Below are 16,169 nucleotides of genomic sequence, written 5' to 3' on the forward strand. Positions count from 1 at the left end.
CCAGGAGCTAGAATAAATGCAGACAATGAAGTAAAAATGAGGAAAAATATCCTGGGTAAGGTTTTTTTTCTCAAAGCTGATTCTCCCCTGGGTCCAATATCTGTCAGATGCACTTGCGGCACAGAGCTGCATCACACTGTCAGAAAGAGCCATTTAAAATCTACCCCACAAATGCAGCTGGTTTTCTTGCTCCCTTGGATTGAGAGTCCCTGGGAGGACAGGTCAGTAAATCCCTGTTTGGAAGGGTGGCTCTGGTAGCCCTGCAGGCACTCTGTGTTGCAAGGAGTTGTCTAAGCACTGCTGTTCAGGGTGGGTGGTGGTGATGATTTCTGCAAAAACTGAGTGTACTTTACCCAGATATTTGCATTCAAAGAGGCTTCCTCAAGCAGGAACATGCAAGCTGAGCAGGTATTATGGAATATCCTACTACTCTACCCTGGTTGTGCATGGGATAGGAAGGCTACTGACCATTTAACAGAGATAATATGGGGGAAGAGCTTGAAGCAAGGTTTAAAGGATGGAGAAACTCAGGGCATTACAATAACCCATTATGATTCTTAAATGATTGTGGTAGTTTTAGGAAGCCATACCTTTCAAACAGCTGAAAACACATTGTTGTTTAGGATTTAAGCCTCTGATAGTTATAATAACATTTATCAAACATATTTGTCAAAACTAATGAGACTTTTAACATTTAAAACACACTGTCATTGTGTTGTGCTTGCTTTCACAAGTAACATCTAAAATAAGAGTTGTAGTTGAAAGAGATTTGTACGGAAAAATTGCATAGATCTATTCTTTTGTTTACTTTGTGCACTTGACAACCCCTGAACACAATCAGGCTCTCTGCTTTGCCTGTACAGTCTGTCAGTCAGCTTTCTGACACTTCTTTGAGCCTTTCCTATAGCAGCAGAACTGTTTTTATAAGGAAAATATGTCCACCAAAACACAAAGAGTGCTGATGGATTCGGCAGTAGTGAGTGTCATTGGATCATACTCTACGTTCATTAATTTAATGAGAAAAAATATCTGCTAAGAAAAGTATGTATTTAAGCAGACTGGTTTTTTTTTTACAGTAGAGAATGCTGCTTTGCAGCCTGAGAACATAAAGCAGTACACAAGAGCACTGCTGAAATTTAAAAAAGCAAGAACTGAAAGAGCAAGAATCTGAGCTATGCTCCCTGTAGGCTCAGGAGAGCTACCCGCAGTGCTTCAGTGCTGTCCCCACACTGCATGGCTACAGGCCCTGAAACAGTCTCTGTAATAAATGCAGTGAATCCTGTGTGTATAAAATACCTCTCCTAGAATCTGCCCTGCTGCTTACTCTGGGTCTTGCTGAAGCACCATCAGGTCTCCTCTCTCTGAGCCTTCTGCTGTAGCTTCACAAAAGAGATTGTTACTTTCTGTAGCAGCCATGTAGTTCCATCAAGCACAGAACAAGGGACACAGTCTCAAGTTGTGCTGGGGGAGGTCTAGGCTGGATGTTAGGAGGAAGTTGTTGGCAGAGTGACTGGCATTGGAATGGGCTGCCCAGGGAGGTGGTGGAGTCGCCATCCCTGGAGGTGTTCAAGAAAAGGCTGGATAGGGCACTTAGTGCCATGGTCTAGTTGATTGGCTAGGGCTGGGTGAGAATGGATGAGGCTTCCAGAAGTGTGACTACACAGCACCCAAAGGTGCTCTGAGAGGAAAATGCACCTTGGGAGCAGCACACTATTGTAGATGACTCCATAGGTGTGCCCTTCTGCCCCTGCTGTGTTACTCCTAAAATCTCTATCATGCTCAGAAGCTGTTAAAGAGATATGAGCACCTCAACTCTTGTGCTTTTGAAGCTGAAAAAAAATGGAGGTGATTCAGTGGTGTCTGAACTCCATTCTTAACTCTTTTTTTTGTTCATTTCACATTAACACAGCTTTGTCTCGTGTTCTTTTAAACTCCACATTGCTGGACAAGAACTGTTGCCAGACCTTCTGCTTCAAAGCAGAAAAGAAACATCTCCATAATTTCCCTAGCCAGTGCCAGAATATGGAGGAAGTCTGCCACAGTGCATGCCCTGATACTGCTTTGGGGAATCACTTAGAGCTGTTCCTGTTTTGACAGAGCTCATTTGCCTCTCTAAGCGCTGTAGTCTCTTAAAAGTGCAATTCGGGTTGTTAATAAGAGTACCTTCATAAAGAATTTCCATATGCAAATTCTGAGTCTGAATTTTGCCACAACAAAGTCTGTGTTGCTGGAATATATTTCTCTTCACCCACCATCATCTGCTTTTATTCTCTGTGCACCATACCCTCCGTTACCTGCTCCAACCTGCTTTCTTCAAGCTGGGAGTTGAGTGTGAGTCTAATTTCACCCTTCAGTAAGCAGGGAATTCAGAAAATCTAGAAGTGCTGGGATCAACACCAGGCACTTGGGGTTGTGATAGCTCTGGGTGAGAAAGCTGTGCGTGTAGCTCTGTAGTTGCTATGCTGTCATTTTCTCTGAAGGGGAACCTGAAACCTCTCTGAAGTCAGCTGCCTGCAGGCAGCAGTAGGTTCTGCTTGGTGTGCCAAGAGGTTGGGTGTAACTTGTTGGAGGACATGCACATGTGTGCACACATTTGCTGCGCTCTTTCCTGGAGCTCTGTCCTTGTTCTGTCTTGTCTCTGGGTTCCTTAAAGCAAGGGTCATTATGACTGTTCACTCTGGAGTTTGTTCGTCCCACATCCTTCTCTGTATTAAGCAATATCTGCTTTACAATCTTTGATCCTGATCCAGTAGAAAATAGTCCACTAATGTGACTTGAATAGAGGAATATCTTTTTTCCTGGCCTCAGCCTGTGAATTTACTTCAGTAAAGAAAGCAGTGTATTGCTTTCTGTGTTACAACCAAACTGCATTTCCTTCCACTGGCACCAGCTGCAGTGCTTAACACCTAAACCCAGGCTGCAGAGATAGAAGACTATGGATTCGAGTCAGAGCAGAGACTGACCTTAAGCCTCGGGCTGAATCTGTATCTACCTCCTGTTGTACTCAGCTGTCACTAACATTTACCTGGAGAATTATAGAATCATAGAATGGTTTAGGTTGGAAGGGACCTCAAAGCTCAATCAGTTCTAACCCCCTGCCATAGGCAGGGACACCTCCCACTAAAACAAGTCGCTCAAGGACTCATCCAACCTGGCCTTGAGCACCTCCAGGAAGGAAGCAGCCACAGCCTCCCTGGGCAACCTGTGCCAGTGTCTCTCCACCCTCACTGCAAAGAACCCTTTCCTAACATCTAGTTTGAATCTCCCCTCTGCCAGTTTAAATCCATTCCCCCTTGTTCTGTTATTACAAGATCTTGTCAATAATCCCTCCCCAGCCTTCCTGTAGCCCCCTTTGGATACTGGAAGGCCACTATAAGGTCTCCTTGAAGCCTTCTCTTCTGCAGGCTGCAGAGCCTCAACTCCTGTAGCCTGTCCTCATAGCAGAGCTGCTGCAGCCCTCTGAGCATCTTGGTGGCCTCTTCTGGGCTGGCTCCAACAGTTCCATGTCCTTCTTGTGTTGGGGGCTCCAGAACTGCACACAGTACTCCAGGTGGGGTCTGAGGAGAGCAGAGCAAAGGGGCAGAATCCCCTCCCTTGCCCTGCTGGCCAAACTGCTCTTGCTGCAGCCCAGCACAGGGTTGCTGTCTGGGCTGCACTCACACTGCCGGCTCCTGTTGAGCTTTTCATCAGCCCAGACCCCCAGGTCCTTTTCCTCAGGGCTGCTCTCAGCCATTCCCCACCCAGCCTGGAGTTGTACTTGGGACTGTGCCAACTCGGGTGCAGGACTGCTCTGTGATGCTAGCACCACATGGAGGGTCAAAAGCTGGAGCAGGAAATGACATGATGAGTCTAACCACAGAAATTCAATGTCATCTGCCCAAAGAAAGGCTATACTGGTTTAATGGCTATTTATTCTCTCCTTATTTTGATCACTGGAAATGGCAGCAAACAAACAAGAACAACAACAAATCCAAAACAAAAAAGACAACCCCCCCCAAAAAAAAAACAAACAAGGAAACAAAACAAAAATTTCCAAACAAATAAAAAAGTGAATTTATGAAGTAACATACGGAGAGAAAACAGCAACACAAAGACACCAGTGAAGCAAAGGACTATTTAGGATGGCTCTTGACAGTACAATGGTGCAACTAGCCTCCTCTTCTGCAGGCTGCACACCCCCAGCTCCCTCAGCCTCTCCTCACAGGGCTGTGCTCCAGGCCCCTCACCAGCTTTGGCGCCCTCCTGTGGACACCTTCCAGTACCTCAACATCTCTCTTGAATTGAGGAGCCCAGAACTGGACACAGCACTCAAGGTGTGGCCTGAGCAGTGCTGAGTCTGGGAGCAGAATAACCTCCCTTGTCCTGCTGGCCACACTGCTCCTGATGCAGGCCAGGATGCTATTGGCTCTGCTGGCCACCTGGGCACACTGCAGGCTCATGTTCAGCTACTATCTACCAGCACCCCCAGGTTCCTCTCTGCCTGTCTGCTCTCCAGCTACTCTGTCCCCAGCCTGTAGTGTTGCTTGGGGTTGTTGTGGCCAAAGTGTAGAACCCTGCACTTGGCTTTGTTAAAACTCCTGGCATTGGACTGTGCCCATCTGTGCAGCCTGTGCAAGGCATGGAAGGATTCAGTCAGAGGAGAGAAGTGTGCAATAACTAGGTCATGGATTGAGACATGACTCTCTGAAATTTGCTTCTCCCTCCTCTGGCTGAAGTCACGCACAAGTAGCTTTGCTTTAGAGCTTCCATTTCCCTTCTTTATTTCACCATCAGTTTCGTGTTACTCTTCCTTTGGTTTTCTTTAAGGTGGTCTTCTCCCTAATGGTGCTTTTCCATATGTATGGGTTAGTCCCTCTGCAGCCACAGAAGCACAACTTTCTGAACATTTTTATTAATAATTCCCTTTTCCTCTGCTATGTTACCAGAGGGTCCTGACAAACAAATTGGCTAAATGTGTCTTCCCTGGCAAACTTAGCATTTCAAGCTCACTCCATGCAGCACTGATGAAAGAAGTCAGCTTTTTGCATAAAACTCCTTACTTTTTCTTTTCCTGTGCTTCCTGCAATGAAAATGACAAGATATGGTTCAAGAATGCTCTAATGTCTTGATGACTTTTTGCATCCAGATTATGCACATTAGTAACATGAGCAGTTCCTGAGCAGAAATAAAGCTTCTCACAGGATTTTGTGCTGTATCAAGGACGAGAAGCAGGTGAAGCTGGAGGAACTGGAACTGGAAGCAGTTTTACTTCCAAGGACTGTCATTCTGAGTTTCAGTGAGGTTTTTTTTTCATAGAATCAGTCAGGGTTGGAAGGGACCACAAGGATCATCTAGTTCCAACCCCCCTGCCATGCACAGGGACACCCTACCCTAGATCTGGTTGGCCAGAGCCGTTTCCAGCCTGGCCTTAAACACCTCCAGGGACGGGGTCTCAACCACCTCCCTGGGCAACCCATTCCAGGCTCTCACCACTCTCATGCTGAACAACTTCCTCCTCACATCCAGTCTGAATCTCCCCACCTCCAGCTTTGCTCCATTCCTCCTAGTCCTGTCACTCCCTTATAGCCTAAAAAGTCCCTCCCCAACTTTTTTGTAGGCTGCCTTCAAATTCTGGCAGACCACAATAAGGTCACCTTATTGTTTTATAAGTTTCACCCAGAAACTTCTTCATGATCTAAAGTTTGCAAGTGGGTTTTGTATATTCATTCGTTTTCTTCCAAGTGTTGCTTTTGGGGTGTAAAGATGAGGCTTAGAGAAGCTGAGGTAATTGGGTCTTGGCAGAGTGCACAATACTGGTAATACTGTTGATCCTCCCCAGGCCCTAGCTCACTGCTGCTGGCTCCAAGAGGAAGTTGAAGCAGTTGCCTATCCATGAATCACTTCATGAGGAACCACATATCTTTCTACAGCTTCTGCAGATCAGCTGATAACAGGCTAGAAAGAAACTCGGGGAGAGGTGAGGAGGAAGGAGAGAGAGAGAGAAGGGAAAAAAAGAGCTTTGTCTTACCCATCATTAATGATGTCCCAGAACATGCACTGGGAAAGCCAGGCAACCCATCCATAAAAATCTCACCATTCATTTATTCCTGGGAATAGAGTAAACTGACACCAGCAATAAAGCAGCTTGTGTACAAGTTGGGAGGATGCTGTAACATGCCAGGATACTTTGCTAGTAGTGCCTTTCAGGGCTGTGTTATGGCAAGTTACTTTTTGCATGGGCTATGTCTAGAAATGATCTGCATTTTGCATTGCTTCTTTTGCCATTAATAACTTTTCTGCTGCATTCAGCCACAGTGCAAAGGTGGTTTATGTGATTGCCTAGCATTCTTAAGCTGTTGAGTTGGAAATCAGGCAAAAGGAGTCCGAAGTGGAAAGGACAAAGGAGCGCTGCCTCTGCCAACACATATACTAGTTAGAAAACTATGAGCTAAACCCCACTCCAATATTTTGTACTTACACTAGTTAGAAAACTATGAGCTAAACCCCACTCCAATGTTTTGTACTTACACTAGTTAGAAAACTATGAGCTAAACCCCACTCCAATATTTTGTACTTACACTAGTTAGAAAGCTATGAGCTAAACCCCACTCCAGTATTTTGTACTTACACTAGTTAGAAAGCTATGAGCTAAACCCCACTCCAGTATTTTGTACTTACACTAGTTAGAAAGCTATGAGCTAAACCCCACTCCAATATTTTGTACTTACACTAGTTAGAAAGCTATGAGCTAAACCCCACTCCAATATTTTGTACTTACACTAGTTAGAAAACTATGAGCTAAACCCCACTCCAGTATTTTGTACTTACACTAGTTAGAAAGCTATGAGCTAAACCCCACTCCAATATTTTGTACTTACACTAGTTAGAAAGCTATGAGCTAAACCCCACTCCAGTATTTTGTACTTACACTAGTTAGAAAGCTATGAGCTAAACCCCACTCCAGTATTTTGTACTTACACTAGTTAGAAAGCTATGAGCTAAACCCCACTCCAATATTTTGTACTTACACAAGTTAGAAAGCTATGAGCTAAACCCCACTCCAATATTTTGTACTTGCACTGTTAGAAAACTGAGCTAAACCCCACTCCAATATTTTGTACTTACACTAGTTAGAAAACTGAGCTAAACCCCACTCCAATATTTTGTACTTGCACTGTTAGAAAACTGAGCTAAACCCCACTCCAGTATTTTGTACTTACACTAGTTAGAAAGCTATGAGCTAAACCCCACTCCAGTATTTTGTACTTACACTAGTTAGAAAACTATGAGCTAAACCCCACTCCAATATTTTGTACTTACACTAGTTAGAAAGCTATGAGCTAAACCCCACTCCAATATTTTGTACTTACACTAGTTAGAAAGCTATGAGCTAAACCCCACTCCAATATTTTGTACTTACACTAGTTAGAAAACTATAAGCTAAAACCTACTCCAGTATTTTGTACTTAGCAGCCCCAAAACAGATTTTCTCTCTGCCATTTTCCCAGTTATGCTTCAGATTACCAATTTATTTCATGACCTGTCCTCCAGTAGACTTTCTCTGGACTGCTTCAGGAAAGATTCTGTTCCGTTCAAGAATGCTGTGCCTGGGCAACAGGCAGGCATAGCTTTTCCCTTGCACATAACTAACTTCCAAACCCACAAATTCAACCTCATGATGAGCGCATGTTAAAGTGGGGCTTTGTATCCAGAGCAATCCTCATCATAATGGCCCAATTCATGAGCACCAGGTCTGAACCACAGAGCTCTCTTCTTGTGCTCATCTCTCTTTTTTTCTCTTCTGTGGTTGGTCCAATTTATGATGGCTGTGGGCTGACCATGGCCAAATGTCCTCCTGGTTGTGCTCTCTCTCCCATTCCTCAGCAGGTCAGGAGGAGAAAATAACATGAAGAAAAGCTTAATGGTCAGGATAAATACAGGGAGATTACTTACCAATTACAGTTACAGGCAAAGCAGCTTTCACTTGGAGAAAAAAAAAATTATAACCAAACTAGAATGGGTAGTAAGAAAAAAACCTTTCCCTCTGTCTTTTTTTTCAGGCACAACTTCACTCCCAACTCCTCTATCTCTTCTCCTCTGACTGGTGCAGGAGATGGGAAGTGAGGAGTTATAGTCAGCCCATAACAGGTTCTCTCTATGAGCTGCAGCCTTTCATGAACTTCTCTGCCATGGTCTCTTTGCAGACTGCAGGGGAACACCGTTCTCCACCATGATCTTCCCTAGGGGGAATCTCTGCTTTGGTGCCTGCAGCATCTCCTTCCTCTCTGACCCTCAGGTGCCACCATCTTCATAGAATAATTGCATCATAGAATTGTCAGGCCTGGAAGGGACCTCAAAGATCACCTAGCCCAAACACCCTTGCCATGGGCAGGGACACCTCACACTAGATCAGGTTGCTCAGAGCCTCATCCAACCTGGCCTTAAAAACATCCAGGGATGAGGCTTCCACCACCTCTGGGGGAAACCTGTTCCAGGGTCTCACCACACTCATGATGGAGAACATTTCCCTGACATCCAATCTGATCTACCCACTTCTAGTTTTGCTCCATTCCCCCTAGTCCTATCACTACCTCACATCCTAAAAAGTCCCTCTCCAGTTTTCTTGTAGGCCCTTTCAGATACTGGAAGGCCACAATAAGATCTTCTCAGAGCCTTCTCTTTTCCAAACTGAACAGCCCCAACTTTCCCAGGGTCTCTCCATAGGAGAGGTTCTCCAGCCCTCTGATCATCCTTGTGGCCCTTCTCTGGATACACTCCAGCATATCCATATCCTTCTTGTAATAGGGGCTCCAGAACTGGACACAGATCTTGGCTGCAGGTCTCACCTGTGCCCTGTGATGGATGTGCTGAACTATCTGGCATAAGGCAGCCCCAGCCACTCCCACAGAGGCTGGTCCTGAAGATGCCCCCTCCAGCAGCCTGCTATGGACACCCAGTACAATGGCTTTTAAAACTCTGTTAGAAAATCCCTTCAGAGGGCCTGATGTTGAGTTTTGGCTTTCTGTAGCCCAGTGGTGATGTGGGTGCCTGGGGGAGTCTCCTGCTACCTCTAGCAGGTGCTCCTGAGAGAGCTGGGGTCAGAGACACCAAGCATGGCGCTGAGATGTGCGTGTGTAAGTGCAGTGTGTGTTACACCATGGCCAAGTCATCAACTTGGCCTCCGACTGCTTCAGTCCTGTTTTTCTGGTGCTGGTGGTTTGTTGTTATTTGTTTGGTTTTCTCTCCTCTTAAAGGCTTTGTTACAGACTGAGGAGCTTTGTCACCTCTGTGTGTTGTCAGGGTCACAACTTGCCACAGATAAGTCCCTCTCCAGCACTAGTTGTTAGTCAAGTGTTGCCCACACTGCTGTATCCCAGGGAAGGGTGATGCTTAGCAGGCATTTCTGAGACCCGAGAGGATGGAGGTGAGGTTGGTTTTTTTACCTCTGTTCTGGGAAGATGGCAGCAAGTGCTAAGCCTTGAACAGGAGAGGTATTTCAGAGATAGGTAGGGAGGAAGCGTGTGCAGCTGAAGGAAGACCAGGGCTGGGACTTTCTGGATTTCCTGAAACTGTGGGATGTGGGAAGGACTGTAGTTAAGACTTGGGTGGAGGTGAGGAAGTGGACACCAGCCCTGGAGGAGTGTTGGCCACCCTTCTGCGGGAAGTGGTCCTCTCCTGTGCTGGGCAGCCACAGGTGAGGTGTGCTTTAGCTAATAGCTCCAGCAAAGCTAGCACCAAAGCTCTCTCAGCTTTGCATCGTTCCTTCACAATGGGGACTTGAGCACCTCTCACGCCTCCTTTGCAGCTCCGTGCAGCTTGTCCTGCAGAGGTGGAGCCTCCCAGGCTTCTGCTGGGGCGTTCTGGGGTGGCTGTACAGCCCAAGGTTAGCATGCACATCCAGGCAACACTGCTCTTCCAGCTGAAGGAGCTGAAATCACTGTTTGCCAGCATGTCTTCTGGCTGTGTTTTATGTAAGAAGCTCAGTGCTTTCGCTCTTGTTCTCTCTAATCAAGAATTCATCAAGACAGCTGCAGTCGAGCATGGTTTAAAGTAACATGCTAATAAGGGCTCCTCTTGAAGTTTTCATTTTGCAGATGGTTGTGTTTTGTAACAGATACCAGCATGAATGGAACTTCTAGATCCAAATACCTCCCAGGTTTTAGATCTGAATCCTCTGTGCTCAGAACACTTCCACTTAATCATTAGTAAATGAGAATAATAAATGGCATCAAAGTGTGGCCATAAGATAGGGATTTTGTTGATGAGGTTTAACCTTTGCCGTTTCAGAGAAAGGAGAAAGTTTAGAGCAAATGTAAATCACACAGGTCTGGAGGATTATCTCTCTCTTGTCCAGAAATGCCACACCTTGCAATTAAAAAGAGGCTGTTAGTATGCAACACAGGAATGCAGAGGGTGTGGACCATCTCAGGCGATCGAGTTCATGAAAGAGACTAAATGCTGTTTAGTGTTACAAAGGTGGTAAGACCTTTGTTCATCATTGCCCCCAAAATCTGGCAGGCCTCAGATGGGAAAACGCTTTGCAAGTCAGATCTTGCTAGAAAATATGTCTGTAGGAGAAATTCGGTAGGGAAACTCCAGCAGCTTCTGCAGTGACTGCTTTTCTTCCCGCGCTGCACCGGGATAATGGTGTCTAGGCTGAACATCAGTGTGTGTGTGCAAATTGCCTACTGTGAACTGGAAAGTTTGACTGACTATTTTAATTTAACTTTACATGTACCCATTAAAATAAACACGAGTGAAGCTTCGCTGCCAAAATAACAAGAGCATTTCAGCACCTGAAAAACAGTGCCTGCGATGAAAGCCTGAATGTAAGCGCAGGGCTCAGGAAATCATTTTGGTCGTGTCCTCTCCAGTGAGTTGCTATACCTCAGGATATTTATAGCTTTGTAGAATAATGAATATTAACACTTATCATCTCACATCCAAAGTGTCATAGTGGAAAAAACCAAAAAGGGATTTGAACTCTAGAGATTAATGCAGTGAAAATTATGGCTACATTTGGCTCAATGAAAGAAAAGCTTTGAGTTAACTGTAAGAGGTCCAAACTGGAAAGCATCCAGTTCTGGAGCCTCCATTATGAGAAGGATGTGGACGTGCTGGAGCGAGTCCAGAGAAGGGCCACAGGGATGATCAGAGGGCTGCAGCAGCTCTGCTGTGAGGACAGACTGAGGAGTTGGGGCTGTTCAGTCTGGAGAAGAGGAGGCTCCCAGGTGACCTTTCAGTATCTGAAGGGGGCCTACAAAAAAGCTGAGGAGGGACTTTGTAGGCTATCAGGTAGTGACAGGACTGGGGGGAATGGAGCAAAGCTGGAGATGGGGAGCTTCAGACTGGAGATGAGGAAGTTGTTCAGCATGAGAGTGGTGAGAGCCTGGAATGGGTTGCCCAGGGAGGTGTTTGAGGCACCATTCCTGGGGGTGTTTAAGGCCAGGCTGGATGAGGTTGTGGGCAGCCTGATGTAGGGTAGGGTGTCCCTGTGCATGGCAGGGGGGCTGGAACTAGATGATCCTGGTGGTTCCTTCCGTCCCTGACTGATTCTGTGATTCTAAGCCTTCAATTGTTTATTTATTTATTTCCAGACCACCACAGTGACTTTGTACTCCACATCACTGAATCCATATCTCAGATCTGGGCAAGCCCAGGACTCTTACACAAGTCAGCTGTTAACACCTGTCACTGTATCTAGTGATTTTTATGGTGGGTTTTGGTACTCCTGAATGGGCTAAAGTCAAATGCACTAACAGGGTGCAAGAAGATAATTGGAGACCTATTCTTGTGCAGCTCTGCCCACTAGAAGTTTGCAGCAGGTCACTTACAATGAAGAACTGAAGAGACTCAGTTGCCTGGTGAAGATGCTGCTTTTCCCGTGTTTGTTTTTTTTGCATGGATGAAAGTTTCACTGTGCTGAAAGGTTTGCAAGAAACCCTCACCTCTCAAAGCAGTTAGGCTTTTTTTTAGTAGGATAAAGAAACATTAGCTGCAGTGTTCTGAGTGAAGGGGGAAGCAGCTGATTCAGATATCTGGAGGCTACCAATCTAATTCAAAGCTTGACTTCCAGTTGGATGATGTTTCCCTTCCATGCTAGGACTGGATTCAGATGTGTCGTTACAGACGCACCATTGTGAGGCCAGATTTTGCCCAGCTGCTATACAAGTACACAAAGAGCTGAAAAAGCTGCAGGGAGCCTCTTCGTTGTGTGTTCCTGGACAGTGGCCAACCTACCATCAAAGGTTGCTCATTCCTTGAAAAAGCACAGGGCCCTCTCTGTCCTCTTGTAATGCTATAACTGAAAGGTGTCTGAAGGGAAACAGGAAGGTATTTCCAGTGTCCGTTCGTGGGCTGGAGAGGGAACTCTGCCTGAATGGGAGAGTGCAGAAACCCATCTCTCAGGGTCAAGATGTAAGGCATGATAGAGCTTTTAGTAGGTGAACTGTCACTGAGTTTCTAGTAATCTTTAGCTGTATGTTTCAGTATGCCTCTGACTGATTTTTACATGCACTTGGAAAAACTCCTGAAACTCATCTGTGAGTTGGCCTGGCTCTGACCAGCACAATTCTTTGTGTGTGTGTTAGTTTGCATCAGATACAGCCCAATTCTTATGTAAAAATTCCATGGGAAAATCCAGGAATGACTGCATAACTGATTTGGTATGGCACTGGGGTTTAATTGTTTTCAGATTTCAGTTTTCAAGGCCAAGAAACCAACCCCCTAAATAATGATTCATTTTTATCCCTTTGCAAACTGAGTTGCTGTGGAATGCACAACTGGAGCACTCAGGGCTCTATATAGAAAAACACTTTCGGTGTCCTGCAGATGTCTGCTCAGTAGCTTCCATATGGCAAATTACTTGTTATTGGACCAGACTCTCCTCATGCTTGTGCAATTCTGTTGCAGTTGGCAAGGAGGTAAGGCAATCACAGCTCGGTCTGTCCCTTTGGGTCAAATAAACTCTCTGCACACTTGAGCAGGGGTTTAGAGCTGAATAATGTTGCTGGAAGCCTCACTCATGCTGGTGCAGCCCCACCTTTCAAAGCTCTTGAGTGGCTTTTGAGTTGGGTAACAGGTTAAGAGTACTCTGCCACCTAGGCACTGGGCAAAGGCGAACAATCTTGGATATCCTTGGCACCTGGGGAAGCCTTTATTGGCTTAATGCAATAAACTGGTGGTCTCAGTGAGGCAAAAGATCAGATAATTATAGAAACAGAATCTTCCTCCAGAAACTTTTCTGTCAGGGCTGAAATATTTTGGCAGGGTCAGCTTCCTCACTGTCTCTCAAGCTCTGTATTTTTTGTGGCTTAAGAGAACACTGCATTCACTTGGGGCTTTGAGCCACCAAAACTAAATTCTGTTTTCTATTTATAAGAGTTTCCATGTTGCTTTTAGTGAAACTTTACTGTGCATGTCTAAAATGAAGACCAAAACTTCAATTTAAACCCTACTGCTCAGTCTTGCCAGTACTGGTGTTTGTGCAGCCGACTTGGTTTCATACTGGTGGCACTGCTATGTGAGGAAGGTGTGAACCTGGCACTTAGGGTTATTATTAGTACTGAACCTTCAGTGCTGGGTTGAGATCTTTGAGGTCTCTTCCAACCAGGTACAATCTGTGGTTCTGTTTTTGTGATGATGTTGAATGATAGCTGAAGATTTGTTTCTTAAATACAAAATCTCATTTTAATGTATTTTTGATGCAAATGTGCTGGCTTCAGGTGAGTTGCACCTGCCCAGTTCAGGTCAGGTCCAACTTAAAAAATGCAAGTTCACAATATCCCATCTGAGGATAATTTAAGCATTAAAGATCCTGTTTCTTAGAATCATAGAATCAACCAGGTTGGAAGAGACCTCCAAGATCATCCAGCCCTAGCCAGTGCCCCATTCAGGCTTTTCTTGAACACTTCCAGGGACAGCAACTCCACCACCTCCCTGGGCAGCCCATTCCAATGCCAATCACTCTCTCTGCCAACAACTTCCTCCTAACATCCAGCCTAGACCTCCCCCGGGACACAACTTGAGAAAGGGGGACACCCTTGTTCTGTTGCTGGTTGTCTGAGAGAAGAGACCAACTCCCACCTGACTACAGCCTCCCTTCAGGTAGTTGTAGACAGCAATGAGGTCTGCCTTGAGCCTCCTCTTCTGCAGGCTGCACACCCCCAGCTCCCTCAGCCTCTCCTCACAGGGCTGTGCCCCAGGTCCCTCACCAACTTTGTTGCCCTTCTCTGGACACCTTCCAGTATCTCAACATCTCTCTTGAATTGAGGAGCCCAGAACTGGACACAGGACTCAAGGTGTGGCCTGCTGAGTCCAGGGGCAGAATAACCTCCTTTGTCCTACTGGCCACATAGTTGGATGCCATTGGCTCTCCTGGCCACCTGGGCACACTACTGGCTCACATTCAGCTACTATCTGTCATTACCCCCAAATTTAATCAAAATCTTTGCAGGAAATCAAAGTTTTGACTGATTAGAAAAGCTGTATTTGCCCTAATGTTTTTAGAGAGGTACTGCAATTAAAGGAGAGTTGAAGCAAGGCATTAGGGTACTTGATAGATAAGACAGAAATTCAGTGATCTGAATTTGTCTGCTTTTGCACTACAGGGAGTGAGGCCATGTAAATAAGAAGGTTTGTTCTTTCAGCTACCTTGTTTTGGCTTGCAATCTGCAAATCATATTTGTAGCTCAGCTAATTTGGAAATGGCAGGGAACTCCTGTCTAGTTCTGAAGAGACACTCGCCATCTGCAGTCTAGCGGCACTTGCCAACTCTGTGTTTGGGACACAGCAGCAAGAATGCTATCATCTAACCCTAATGTATCTATTTCTCTGTTTATGGTGTCATAAGCATGTCAACAGAGCAGCTCCCAAGCATGGCACATTTTGAACCAAGTAAATCACAGCACTAATCCAGTGGGTGATTTTGTTTTTTTCTGACCTACTTAATTAAAACCGTGTCTAAAAATGGAAATGTTGTTTAGCTTAACATGAAGACAGAGCTGGCTTTTTTTTTTTCCCACCCAACATCTGTGTCCAGAAAGGAAGAAAAATCCTGTTTTGACTGGCCTTCCTCCACCAGGCTCTTTTTCCCCCCCTTCATTTCTTGTCTAAAGCAAAGTAAGTTACATAAACATTCCACCTCTTTCCATAAACTGGCTGCAGTATCTGAACAAAAGAGTTACTGTGAAGAGAAGAAAACCACAGACACACCCCACAACTGCTGGTCACACAGCCAAAGAGAACTAAAGACACATTCTTTTAAAGTACCTAAAAGGAAATCCATGGTCTTAAGGCAAGACCTTTTATGTTATGTTTGGAAATGTTTCTCATTTCTCTCTGTCTTCTCCCACCCCTGCTTCTTTTTTAGCTTTCTTAGTTCAACATGTTGGAGGGAGTGAGATGGCTCTAGACAGAACTTTATTCTCTGTTGAGATATGTTTATAGTATTTGTCAGTACTCAATAACCTGAGACTGGATAGTGAAAGAAAATGAAAAGTGGGATTTTAGAAAGAGGAAAGAAAATATGTTACTAACAATGCCGTTGAGGCTTCCTCAGAACATAGATACTTCAGTACTTCATATGTACTTCAATACAAAATACTTCAATTGCAAGAACAGAGGCTAAGACAAAATCTATTTTTTCAAGCTGATAGTTCTTAGTTATAATGATTCTTTTCAGAGAACAATAACTCTGTAGAAACAATTGTCTGCATCTCTGAAGCATCTCAATATGCTTTTCCAAATGGGAATTCATACCCAGCATAGCCTATCTTCCCCAGCTGGCCCAGCTGAAGCACTGGGAGGTTAGATGGTCCTGTCTGAGTCATGCTACAGCAATAAATACACCCTGAATTACTCTCCTCTGCTGTATCCACCACCAGCCTGCAGAACCTTCTAAACACAGAACACCAAGTGGTTTGGCACTGACTGCTGATATTCTCACTGGGAGGCTCTGGGATTCTGATCTCAATGAAGGCAAAGTTGCTGCTGATCTTACTGGGAGTTAAGCAAGTGTAAAGTCAGCAGAATCCTGCAGGCACCAGGAAAGCATACCAAAGCAGTGCCTATAAATCAGCAGCAAGGTGGCTGCTTCCCTCCTGCTTACTGGTACGTGCATGCAGCTGTAAAACCCAGCTGCTCCCTAGCCAGGAAGAGGACACAGCAGAGTTCACCGTCTTGCCTTTGCG

The 16,169-nt window shown here is 45.2% G+C and overlaps 1 protein-coding gene across 12 annotated transcripts in view; it reads left to right on the plus strand.

Annotated features, from left to right (window-relative positions):
- Positions 1-16,169, plus strand: part of HHAT (hedgehog acyltransferase) — a 215,459-nt gene that overhangs the window by 5,779 nt on the left and 193,511 nt on the right. For all 12 annotated transcript variants that reach the window (XR_010307048.1, XM_064164441.1, XM_064164433.1 and 9 more), the window contains exon 2: positions 5,819-5,956. The gene's annotated coding sequence lies outside the window, so the exon portion shown is untranslated. The remainder of the gene's footprint in view (positions 1-5,818; positions 5,957-16,169) is intronic.

This window comes from Pogoniulus pusillus, chromosome 25 (genome assembly GCF_015220805.1).
Source record: "Pogoniulus pusillus isolate bPogPus1 chromosome 25, bPogPus1.pri, whole genome shotgun sequence".
Taxonomy (NCBI): Eukaryota; Metazoa; Chordata; class Aves; order Piciformes; family Lybiidae; genus Pogoniulus; species Pogoniulus pusillus.